This window comes from Macrobrachium nipponense, chromosome 17 (genome assembly GCF_015104395.2).
Source record: "Macrobrachium nipponense isolate FS-2020 chromosome 17, ASM1510439v2, whole genome shotgun sequence".
Lineage (NCBI taxonomy): Eukaryota > Metazoa > Arthropoda > Malacostraca > Decapoda > Palaemonidae > Macrobrachium > Macrobrachium nipponense.
In genome coordinates this window covers 18,616,197-18,628,938 of record NC_087210.1, presented here as the reverse complement: position 1 = coordinate 18,628,938, position 12,742 = coordinate 18,616,197, and positions in this window count along the sequence as shown.

Genomic DNA, 12,742 nt, shown 5'->3' with positions numbered 1-12,742 from the left:
AACGAAGGCTAAACCTCTGGCAACAATGACATACAAATTTAAATACAAGCAAAGCAGTACACCTTTCTGAACTCTGGAACCTCCCCACTGATAATTGTCATAATGACCAAACCAACAAAATATGTTAATAAATACGAAAACACTTCGATTATTAGTCTAACTCCCAAAATAAGTTTCCAAAGAAATTACAGTCTACTTTATAGGTCACAATCAGATTGACAAGAAGTAGGGAATAGTTGGTAATTACCAAAAACATAGTAGACAAGCTTGATTTGATAACTGCTATATCCAATGTCAAGCAATTTTTATTTATTGGCTATCTACCTATTTACTGAAAAAAAATAGCCGGTACCGTATATTGGCTTTAAACCTTCACCAATAATATCGTCAGAATGGTGACTTCATGAGGCTCCACCCACTTTCGCCTCGTTATAATTCCGGATAACACTGAAGGCTACCATGGGCATTGTTGGATTAGAAAATTTAACTTCTGGCTATAAAAACTAATTTCGCGAGTAGGTGTAAGAAGTGCTAAATGATCCTCAAAGGATCCCGGCAGTTGGTTTAAACGTTTAATTCAGTATATTACTGACTATACTGTTGCGGGCACTAACTGCTACAGTAGTATTACTACGCTAGCAACCACATCTATGTATCGTTCCGCCATTCATAAAGTCTTTGGGTTTCAGAGCCGATGGCATTTCTGTCTGGTGGATGGGCGGGGCAACATTTAGTCAGAAGGTGTTTGTTTACCTTGCTTACGTAATGAATGTTTTCGACTCTTGGCTCGTAATCATTGGCTATGGCGTCGGCTAGTTCATTTTTACTCTATAAAAATCAAAACTATCGGGTTTAGGTTATTGACAATGCTGACAAAATTTGTGTGTTGTAAAATATACATATGTCAACTTTCAGCTACATCCGATGCTTTGACAAGGAGCAAAGTCCAAAAAACCGTGTTACAGAGACCCTGAATCTTATAGTAGTATATGTTACAGGATTAATTATGAATAGTTTAACTTTCGATAGAAATTAAAGTTCAACATTTTCAAAAAAAAAAAAATTATAATTACAAAAGGAATCTATTTAGGTAGTCCACATAAGTGTACATGAAAAAGGTACAATTGAACTAAAGTAAGTCGCACAGAAAGAAAAAGAATAACGAAAACTGCCCCAAACATCGTAGGTGGGGCTCATTTTCTGGGACAAATTTGTTTATTTCTTTTTTCTAGGCTTATAATTTTATTTGTTCCAATATTAATTAAAAAGGTGAATCTGTCACATTGGAAAAGCTCCTTGATAACATCTTTCCTTCATTTGTGTTGTTTAGCAATGCAGGAACAACAAAATAAATGACTACCTTGATCCTCTTCGGAACTATTATGTCACTTTGAACATTAACAATCTGTAGGCTTGATGCATTCGTGCCGAATTTTAAGGAATTTGTGTTGAGTAAATTCAATAAAGATAAGGATAATATAAATGTTCCGCATAACATGTAAAACGTGACTTCATAACATTTCGCTCTTGAAAACCTGTAGTGTTGATACCGACTGAGGGAAATTATCTGCTGAGAGCTGTAGTTCTATATCAAGTTGACTTCACAAGATCGGACTTCCGTTGTTGCTTGGTAAGGAAAGTCCTTTATTACTGACTTTACTGGGATTGCCTGGGCTTTATTTGCCATCTCTGCTTCATTTTTTTTTTCTATACCGAAAAATTAAAATAAGTTTCATGAAACCTATAGATCCCAATCCTGTTGTGTTTGGACACCCTAATCAAAACACCTGCAAACTTTGTTCATTCCCTTACAGTTACTTGAGGGATGATTGGCCTCCTAATCTGTTATTTCTTTATTTATTATTTTTTTTTTACCAATTATCTTACTTAATGGGGGAATAAATTCAAAATTGCACTTTCAAGTTGAAAAAAGTATTATATGTGCAGTAAATGAATATACATTTTCTCTGAGGTTCTTGTGCCACGAATTGCATCATTACTGTGTAGGTACAGATAGAGATTAAAAATGGATTCTATATATCAAAAGTACGCGTGTGCATAAGTTTATTTACCCGCATAGTTGATTATTTTTAAAATGAATGAGAACCAATTCATGAAAATTGACAGAAGACCGACAGAAAGTATATCCAAGGTTGGTTTAGAAAATACGAGTTCTTCGTATAGCAGAAAATATCGAAAAATTAGATCACAAAATCATCGCTTCCACATGCCCTGTCCAGTTAAATATAGCGACCTCTAACTTCAAAATTATTGGTAGATATATATAAAAAATAAATTTCTACTATTCCCATGAACCAAAGCACGAATTCGTATCGAGGGCGTTTTTTCATGTTTACATTCTGCCTACACGCCCAGGACAACCATTCATTCAGTCCCTGATACCTCTGCTCTGGTCACAACAGCGACATCGGCCATAAACGGATTCTGTGATTCAGATTTCATGTCAGTTTGGAATTGTATATTTTTGAAATTCATGTCACATGAATTCGATATTTCATACAGCTTTTATCTCATGGGGCTTCGTTTTATACGAATATTTTATTAGACTTTTAGTCATTCCATCCTCAAACACACCGCAATAGTCTATGTTTCTTCTTAAATTGTTACAAAATGGGCCACAGGCGAACATTTTACCAGAAAACATCATACGCACACAGTCCCATTGTTCGTTTCATTTGTAATTTTCGAAAAAGTTTTCATTTATTTTCATATTTTATTCACTCTGTTCGACAAAAGTAGATTAAGAAATACATCAATTATTTTAAGATTTTTTCGTTTTTATAATTCATATGATGTCAGTTACTTATCCTATGGCACATTATGTAAAGCTTATCATGAGACGGCATAGTATCAGATGTATTCATTCATAAAGTTATGAGAAATTTTACTTTTTTACAAAAATTTGAATCTTTTTTTGCTAAATCTCCTCTGTGTTACGTATTGTTTTTATGGTAACACGCAACAAACAAATGTGCCTTAAAGTTGCATAAAAATCAGTCTTAATACATGATGGAAGAGAAAACACGAAGAGAGAACATCAGAATTGATACAATGGCATTCAAAGAACGATAAATAAGTTACGAAATTTCGGCAATAAAGCCAAGCACTGAGCAGTGTCAGCCGAAAGGAGAGAGTTGGAGTGACTGGAAAAGCGAGATAAAGGAGATCCAGAAATAAAGGAGATAAAGTACAAAGGTCCAAAAATGTGTAACTGGGAGAAATTCTTACGAAGGAACAGAGATTTATAATGCAATAAGCATTAAAAATGTACACTTTTGAAACGGGTTGCATAATCACTACCCGTAACTTCCATTGCAAACTTCCTTCCTTCGCCTAACGCCGGTGTCACACTATGCGGCGGAACCGTATGCGGCACCGCCGCATAGCCTACATCCTGTCTCACATGACGGCAAAGTCGCTCAGTACCTCATTCCCCAGTAGCTAGCGTGGAGTAGGTTGACTTTCATTCGGTCCAATTATAATTTGTATTACAAATGCATAGATAATAAATTTTGTTACTTTTGATAGGTAATAACAATCATATTTTATCTTACCTTTCTCGTTTCTTTCTGCTGTTTCCATATATGGCCACTTCTTGTATATTGTTTTGCCTATTTCAGTCCAGGCTTTCTCTCTAGATTTCTTATCACAACATTCTTTATCATTCATTTCCCAAAGTGCTGGCCTTGCATGAATGCATTCAATGAATTAATCAACGTCAAAAATCTTAATAGTTGTATATGCAAGTGGTTCAGGGGAGCGTCGGATGCAGCATAGCCGTCTGGTGTGACCACGTACATAGAACTGTTTTCCCACGACAATCGGCCGGATACGGCTTTGCCGAGGTCCGGTACTGGCGGAAACAGCAGCGCCACAGTAGCGTCTCCTCTCATTGGTTTGTGTGATAGCACCATATGCGGCGTCTCACTATGTGGTGTCACCGCTGCGGCGGAACCGTATGCGGCATCCCCGCATTGCCTGCATCCTGTCACACATAAGCGGCGAAGTCGCTCAGTTAGAGCTTACTGAAAGAGCCAACTCGTCTTTAACTCTGGGTTCACTCATTTAATGCTGATTCCATATGTGGCCACTTCATGTGCCTTAGTATTTCGCCTATTTCAATCCATGCTTTCTCTCTAGAGTTATCAAAATATCCTTTATCACTCTCTTTCTAAAGTGCTGCTCTTGCATGAATGCATTCAATGAATAAACCAACGTCAAACATCTTAATAATTATAAATGCAAGTGGTTCAGGGGAGCGCCGGATGCGGCGTAGCCGTCTGGTGTGACCACGTGCAAAGACTGTGTGTATTTTCCTACAACAATCGGCCGGATGCAGCGTTGCGGCGGTCCGGCGCAACGCTGCATGCTGCGGCTCAGTGCGGCGGAAACGACAGCGCCGCCCTAGTGTGACAGCTCTTATTCGTTTGTGTGTGATATCACCATGTGCGTCGCCGCATACGGTTTCGTCGCAGCGGCGATTCCGCATAGTGTGACGCTGGCCTAACTGCCATCCACCACCCTACATAAACTCACACTCGTAAGTATTTACATTCACAAATATATTACCCTCCAATGAGTTATGCTGTCATGAAATCCTATTGCTGATATCATATATATATATATATATATACTTTGGTTTAGATACTTTTGGAGCGATCTACAGCAAACCTTGCGATCAATCTCAATAGAATATTCAGTTGCGAATCTGTTCCCACTGTGACCACTTTCCAGGTTGAAGTGTAACATTATGCTTACACAAACGCCGCTCCAGTAAACTATAACTCCAGCGTCCCAGAGTCGTTGTAACGATGTCAGAGCGATTGTCAATGTGGTTTTACAACGCCTTATTCTAAGAAATTGATGTCAGCCTTTGTCCATTTCAAGCGTTTTATTTAGTCTGGTGAAATAGGAAATACACACAAAACTCTTGGCTTGTGTTCTACATGAACTCAACTAGAAGGATAAATGAGGTATTTTCGTAGTGGTAAAACACAATACATGAAATTGCGTACTCAAATGCATGCAAACACCGATCTTTGTAAGTCCAGAGATGGGTAGAAATAACTCAATGTAAAGGAAATTGGTATTCTCTCCAGCGGATGCATTTTGTTATATGAAACACTACTCCAGCAAAGCAAAATCTTGCTAGACTAATGTAAATTAAATTATCCTTTGAGCAATAAAAAACAAACATGGAGGGGTATTAATTATAGCACTTTATATCATGAAGAACTAAATAAAAACTTCTTTCAGTTTTCTTCTGAAGATGGAAAAAGAAACCCACAAAATTACAGAATATAACTTGCTTACTACTATGAGATTCAAGGTCTCTGTAACACGGTTTTTTGGACTTTGCTCCTTGTCAAAGCATCGGATGTAGCTGAAAGTTGACATATGTATATTTTACAACCACACACAAATTTTGTCAGCATTATCAATAACCTAAACCCCATATCTTTAATTTTTATAGAGTAAAAATGAACTAGCCGACGCCATGGTCAATGATTACGAGCCAAGAGTCGAAAAACATTCATTACGTAAGCAAGGTAACTCCATCGGCTCTGAAACCCAAAGACTTTATGAATGGCGGAACGATACATAGATGTGGGTGGGGTATCAGTGCTAGCGTAGTAATACTACTGTAGCAGTAGTGCCGCAACAGTATAGCAGTAAACGTTTAGGCCAACTGCTGGGATCCTTGAGGATCATTTAGCACTTCTTACAACTACTCGAGAAATTTGTTTTTATAGCCAGAATTTAATTTTCTAATCCAACAATGCCCATGGTAGCCTTCAGTGTTATCCTGAATTATAACGAGGCCAAAGTGGGTGGAGCCTCATGAAGTCATCATTCTGACGATAATTATTGGTGAAGGTTTAAAGCCAATATACGGTATCGCCTATTTTTTTCAGTAAATAGGTAGATAGCCGATAAATAAAAATTACTTGACATTGGATATAGCAGTTATCAAATCAAGCTTGTCTACTATGTTTTTAAAAAATTATCAACTATTCCCTACATCTTTTCAATCTGATTGTGACCTATAAAGTAGACTGTAATTTCTTAGGAAACCTATTTTGGGAGTTAGACTAATAATCGAAGTGTTTTTGTATTTATTAACATATTTTGTTGGTTTGTTCATTATGACAGTTATCAGTGGAGAGGTTCCAGAGTTCATAAAGGTGTACTGCTTTGATTGTATTTAAATTTGTATGTCATTGGTGCCAGAGGTTTAGCCTTCGTTACGTATAGCCAATCATCCATCGAGAAAGAGGGAAGAAATCCTGTCATAAGTTACGTAACGAGTGCGTTCGAAACCTTTTCTCTGAGTAAGTTGGCCCGTCTTCAAAAAAGGTCACTTTTACATTATAAGTACCAAATTTATTCTACCTACGTAATGCAGAATACAGTCAAAATTTATGTGTAAATATAATATGTATTCTGAATAAGCGTTATATTTATGAAATGCATCGATAAAAAGTTATTGCCAAAAAACCGTGTTACAGAGGCCCTGCATCTCAAAGTAGTAGGTATTTGCATGGTATTAACATTCGAGTACTTCCAGGCCGTAGCTGTGGCCCTTTTGACAATTTTCTGGGTTCCTTTTCCCAACTTTATATCATATTGTGATATCAGGGAACAATAACAATTTTCTTATTGCGTTCGGAATTTGTTTATACAAGGATGAAATGGGCGGAAACTTGGGACAGGAAGCCGGGCGAAAAGCGTTGAATGTTTAATTTTTGAAGGAATAGGATAGGAGATGGCGAGCGGAAAAGACTAATATTTTCTTTTGGGAAACGAGTAAGGTTTTGGAATTGGGGAGCAAATATTTTGGGAGAGAACTGTACTGTGTGAATCAGTGATTAGAGAGGCAAACGTTGACATATACCTACTCCCGTCCACAGGAAGGTTTAGAAATAAAAAAGCATAATTCTTTTTCAAATATATGCATTATCATCCTATTTCGATCATGATAAGTGACGAAGTCTGTAACAGTGAACGTGAACTTGCAATAAGTACAACTTTCATGTGCTTAAAATCTTATTTCTAGCAAAGATATTATCAAGACTACAAAATCTGACTTTACATCTCATCAAATCAACCGATTAAATAAATTGTAAAATTAACTTTTTGATCTTACAAAATCGCCAAAATTGGCTAATCTACATAAACCTCCAAAAATCGGTAAAAATAAGGAAACCGGTTATAAGAAACCGGTAGCCATTTCATGACCTACTTATGATTTTTCAGATAGTTCGTAACAATACTCATCCCTTATTATATAAATACAGCAAATGCACGAAGATACTTAACGACAATGTTATTGTAAATGTCTCTTCAAATACCTAGTCTCTCTCTCTCTCTCTCTCTCTCTCTCTCTCTCTCTCTCTAATGCACAAAAACACGGACACGCCCCGCGCTCCCCTTCTTTCTCTGTCTCTCAATATAAAAACAGAAAAAGGCATATGAATTATAAACACCATCCAATCTTGTAGGTATCTGCTCCTCACCCTGAAGTATGTGCTGCAGAATAATAAGGAATGATTTACCTTGATGTAGAGCGATCAAGGTTTAGGTAAAGCAACTCAGCGTAATATCTATATATATTTCATATCTGAATAGTGAGTTAATGAACACCCACTACTTACCGAGTAAATAATGAGCATCAGCCATCGTAATGAGTTATAAATGTTTCTGATGCCTCGGCAGCTGTATTGAAATCACTGATGTAGGGAATGTGTAGGCAATAATGGTAATAAAGAAATATCTTCACGACTTCATCAAAAATTAGAATCAGCTCATCTAAAAATAAAATCAACTCATCGATCTATAAACGCATAGAAAGTTTAATAAAATAAAATTCTCCTTAGAAACTCTGTTATTCAGTTCTTCAAAATATTTCTAGCAGTCGATGCAACTGACCTTTATTGTAATGGATATTTTGTCTGTGAAACTTCCATGCAAGTTGCCTAAATGTAACAATGGGGAAACTCTTGAATAGAAATAGGAGAATCACAGCCTCCTTGCCTCTTACTCATATATTCTATTGTTTGGTAACTGAAATCCAATATGATTTTGTCTTAGTTTCATAGAAGTCAGACAGTCATCGTTGCTCATTTAGTATATAAACACTCGCAATAAGGGATGAAATATAGTCACATTGTAATTCTCATTCATTTTTGCAATTCCTGATCTCCACTCATGGTTGATATAAGATTAGTAATTAACAAGGAAGTATATCGATACTACAGAAACTGGTGTTGCCATCATTCGCCGTTATTACAAAGTACTCTTTGACCCACCAGCGAAATCTTTACCAATTCTATAAACTATTGCAGTGATTGTATTATTAGTTAATGTTGTGTATTCATATTGAGCTATTTCACAGTGCTGATGACGTTTGGGAAAAAGCTGTTTGGAAAAGAATTCACTCTGCTAACTTACTATCAATATGTTTAAACTAAAAAACGCATTATGTATATGGTAAATAACTCATAACAAGGGGGAAGAATGTACTATATTCATGCGCGATCTTTAGAATGATTTTGACAGTGGTTAGTTCCAGTTTATCTCATCAGAAACAACCATTTCAAATGGTGAGAGCTATAAAGGCATTCTGTCCTCGTCATCTCCTCAAGGCAAAGGAGTCCATACAATTCGGTCTATTTTGAACCGAGCAAAGGCAGTCCACCATCTATGCAACACTTGGTGTTTGGTAGGGTAAAAAAAAAAAAATTGTGTTACACAAATGCTTCTCTGTTTAGGTGCTTAGATTGACATTCTACGTCACACTATCAGTCACTATGTATCTTGATAATTTTTTCTAAGATAAAATTGACTTTTGTAATGAAATATTCCTTCTCCCCCGGAGAAGGAATATTTCTCTCTCTCTCTCTCTCTCTCTCTCTCTCTCTCTCTCTCTCTCTCTCTCGTCTGCCGCAGAGTGGTGCGAGATGCGGATCCCTGTAATTTCATCTTGCCATTATTTGCAACAACTTTTTGTTTCTCACTTCCTTTCCTCCTCCTCAGTCTTTCCCTGTCATTTTAGTCCCGTTTCAGTGAGTGTAAATTTGTGTGGCAGGTGAAAGAGGCCCTTCATTTCCTTTATTCCATTAGGCCCCAACAGATGACAATTCCTATTGCAACACTCACTGAGGGGGCCTTTACTACTCTTCCATCGCACTCTCCTTTCTAACTGGGAAATCTCCCGGTCATTCTTAATTCCTAGAAGACCGCCGTTTCTATGATTCATTTCATGTTATAAGAATAATGCCAACTGATAGAAACAGTTTTGGTTTTTTGGATATAAGCAAAAACTGAATAAATGGACTTCATAAAGAAATCACGTTGAGAAAACAGTGCGCGCACGAAAACAAAAGTAATCCAACACGATCCACTGATCAGAATTGAAAATGAAACAAACCAGTGAAATGGGGCTGCCCGCACATACACAGTACAACGACGACAGTAACTGCCGACCTCTCATAAACGAAACCCAGAGCTCAATTCTTGATCCACAGAATAAATGGAAGAGTTAACGAAGGTATTCATTGCTGTAAGTCGATTCAGGAATACATCCAAAATTACCGATTACTGACCTTCGGTAAGGAAAATGGAAATAACAGATGATGAGAGAATCAAGCCGCCCACCCCCCACCCCCACAAAAAAAAAAAAAAAAAAAAAAAAACTTACCAGTTTAATTTTGTTTATGTAACTATATTTTGATCCTGCCAAACGATGTTCATTTTATGTTGATATTTTCATGGAAAGTATATCTCCAAATACAAACAAAATACAAAATTATCATTTATTCAACTCGAAATAAACAATAAATAAAAGTTTTATGCTCTAAGTAAAATATACCACAACCGAACCAGAAATACATAAAAACCTAATCACAAAGATTCCATACCTTGAAGATTTCAGGGCGATGTCTTTTCGTGTTTGAACCGAGATGTGGCTGGTCATTCTCAAAATATTTAAAGTCCTATCCTGAACAAATGCATAACTATATGCGTATTCCCCAAAAACTTCCGTACCGTGTGTAAACGAGCAACATTTCCGGATGGCGAGAGTAATTCGCCGAACCATTCTCGAATTGATGGTGTGTGTAACTTATTCCCTCATCAACTGGGCCAGTTAGATTGATAGTTCATACTGCATCTCCCGCAGCCGCCACTGGGCAACCAACCCTGATATTGCATTCTAGTGACGCACTGTTTTTAAGTGTGTTATGCTGTTATCCGTTGGGTGGAATATTTAAGTAAAAGTATGTACCGATTTTAAAGAGGGAACGTTGCAAAGGCAGTGACTCGACCTATAACCATAACCATCCAAGCAAGTCTTTGCTGTGTAATTCATGGCTAGTCTTTATAATGACTGGTATTGGCGCTATCCGTTCATCTTTTGGGAATATGTAGTAAAGTCACGCGTGAAATCAAGAGGCTCCGAACTTCTCGTAGTATTTATTATATTGTTGAATATTGATTCTATATTATTACTCGTTTGCATAGATCTGCTCATGTCACTTCCGTTAAGCGGCCGTTTGAGTATATGTTATATTAACAGTCGGCTATAAGGATATGTTAGCTCAAAGTGCAGAGTATATGTATACACAATCCTTTATGAGCAAATCAACTGAACCCAACAAGAGCTATATGTGTGGTTAATAACTACCTCAATGCGTATGCAGAGTTGATCAATATACCACATCGGTCAAATCCTCTATGGTTGGATGATGAGCCAATCCATTTTTGGAATCCTGTTTAAAACTTATTTTTCGTGGATATATTTTTGCATACACAAACTACGAAAACTTTTATGTAATGCGATATAGTTTAAGAATGCATTTATATATTTAAAGCCATAAGTCGTATTTCAATATTCAAATGTCAGTTATTAAAACTCGACCAAGAAATAAGTAAAATACATTTCCGCAAACAGCTTACGCAAGAATAACTAGATAAATAACATATTCATTAAATGAAGTAACTCGTAAAAATGGAAAATTTTATTAATTTTAGGTAGTCAGGTAATTACGTTTTCAGTCACATGCGTAAAAGTCTCTCTCTCTCTCTCTCTCTCTCTCTCTCTCTCTCTCTCTCTCTCTCTCTCTCTCTCTCTCTCTCTCTTAAAAAATATTATTATGGCATAATAAAAAAATTATATTTTCAAAGAAGTGTGAGAGGAGAGAGTTTATTAATAGGAGACAGAGACAGAGAGAGAGAGAGAGAGAGAGAGAGAGAGAGAGAGAGAGAGAGAGAGATGGTAAGAGTATGTAAACTTGAAGGACGGGTCGTTATTTGGAGAAAGAGAAGCAAATACAGATGAAAACATTCCTGTATCCCAAAATACAGATTAAGTAATCCTAAAGTTTTGTGAAGAGATGAAACTGCACCAAATGTTTATGATCTTCCAGCGTACGTCCATCTGTCTGTCGTAGTTTAAACCACCTCACTAGCAACTGTTTTCTTCTTCTTCTTCTTCTTCTTCTTCTTCTTCTTCTTCTTCTTCTTCTAGAATATGTAACCGCAATTCTTCCTTCTAATAAGAACAATTTTGACCAATTTACTCGATTTTTTACTGGTCCAGTGTCACAGCCGATATGGAACAGTCTTCGAGTTCCAAACTGGAAAACGCTGAAACAATTAAGCAACAACGTTTGGAAAAGAAGGGGTAAAAGTTTTTGCTAAATTTTGAGAGATATTAGTTTTGTTATTGATGGACGAACACAAAACTACTGTATAGAAAGTGTAAGAGAAGAAAGTTGTCTCTAAAACAAAACACTAGTTACATTACCTAATGGTAACTGTTCGTCTGTTGTCAAAAATTCTACCTTGCAAATACTAATCCGCTAGGACCCGAGCTGGTTCTCTGTCCTGACAATATTTCACTCTACTTTTTATAGAGACACATGACTTTGACGACTAGACAAATATCTGTATCGGAAAATGATCTTTTGAATCACCAATAGCACTGATACTTCAAAGGTATTGCTTGCAGCTGCCCTCTCTCTCTCTCTCTCTCTCTCTCTCTCTCTCTCTCTCTCTCTCTCTCTCTCTCTCTCGTACTTTTTACCACATAATGCCTCTACCACGTTTATTTTTTTATTTTAATTATGGCAAAAAGAGTGAAAAAAAGAGTACCTTTCAATCTTTCTTTTGAGTACGAACACTGGAATCCAATCGATCAGTTGTGCAACTGAGAAATGGCCTCTCCATAGTACAACTGGAATAGAATGAGGACTCAAACTATTACTGAAGTACCAACTTTTTTGGCCAGGAGTCAATAATGCCTCTAATGAAAAATTAATTAAATTATTCTTATGATGCAATAAAGAACCATTGATAAGAATATAAATGTTGTGAAATAAATTCTAAACCTCCAAATATGAAACTGCAAGGGCTGAAGACTTGCCAAAACAAGAGAGTAACAGTATGTGAATTACCAGAACAGTTCCATATTGAGAGAGAGAGAGAGAGAGAGGAGAAGAAATCCTTGAGCATCGTGGCATGGATTAATTTCAAGCAAACGCAAAGGATAATGAAAAGTAATACTCGATATAAAAGTAGTTCGTCATTCAAGTGTCTTGATGTTTTGACAGGAATTTTGGTCCTATTTGGATTCCTTTCTCTGTATTGTCTGCGTCCTGTCTGCAAATGAATCACCCAATAAGCCTAGTGTGCACTGGAAGGAGGTCGCTTTTGAATACCG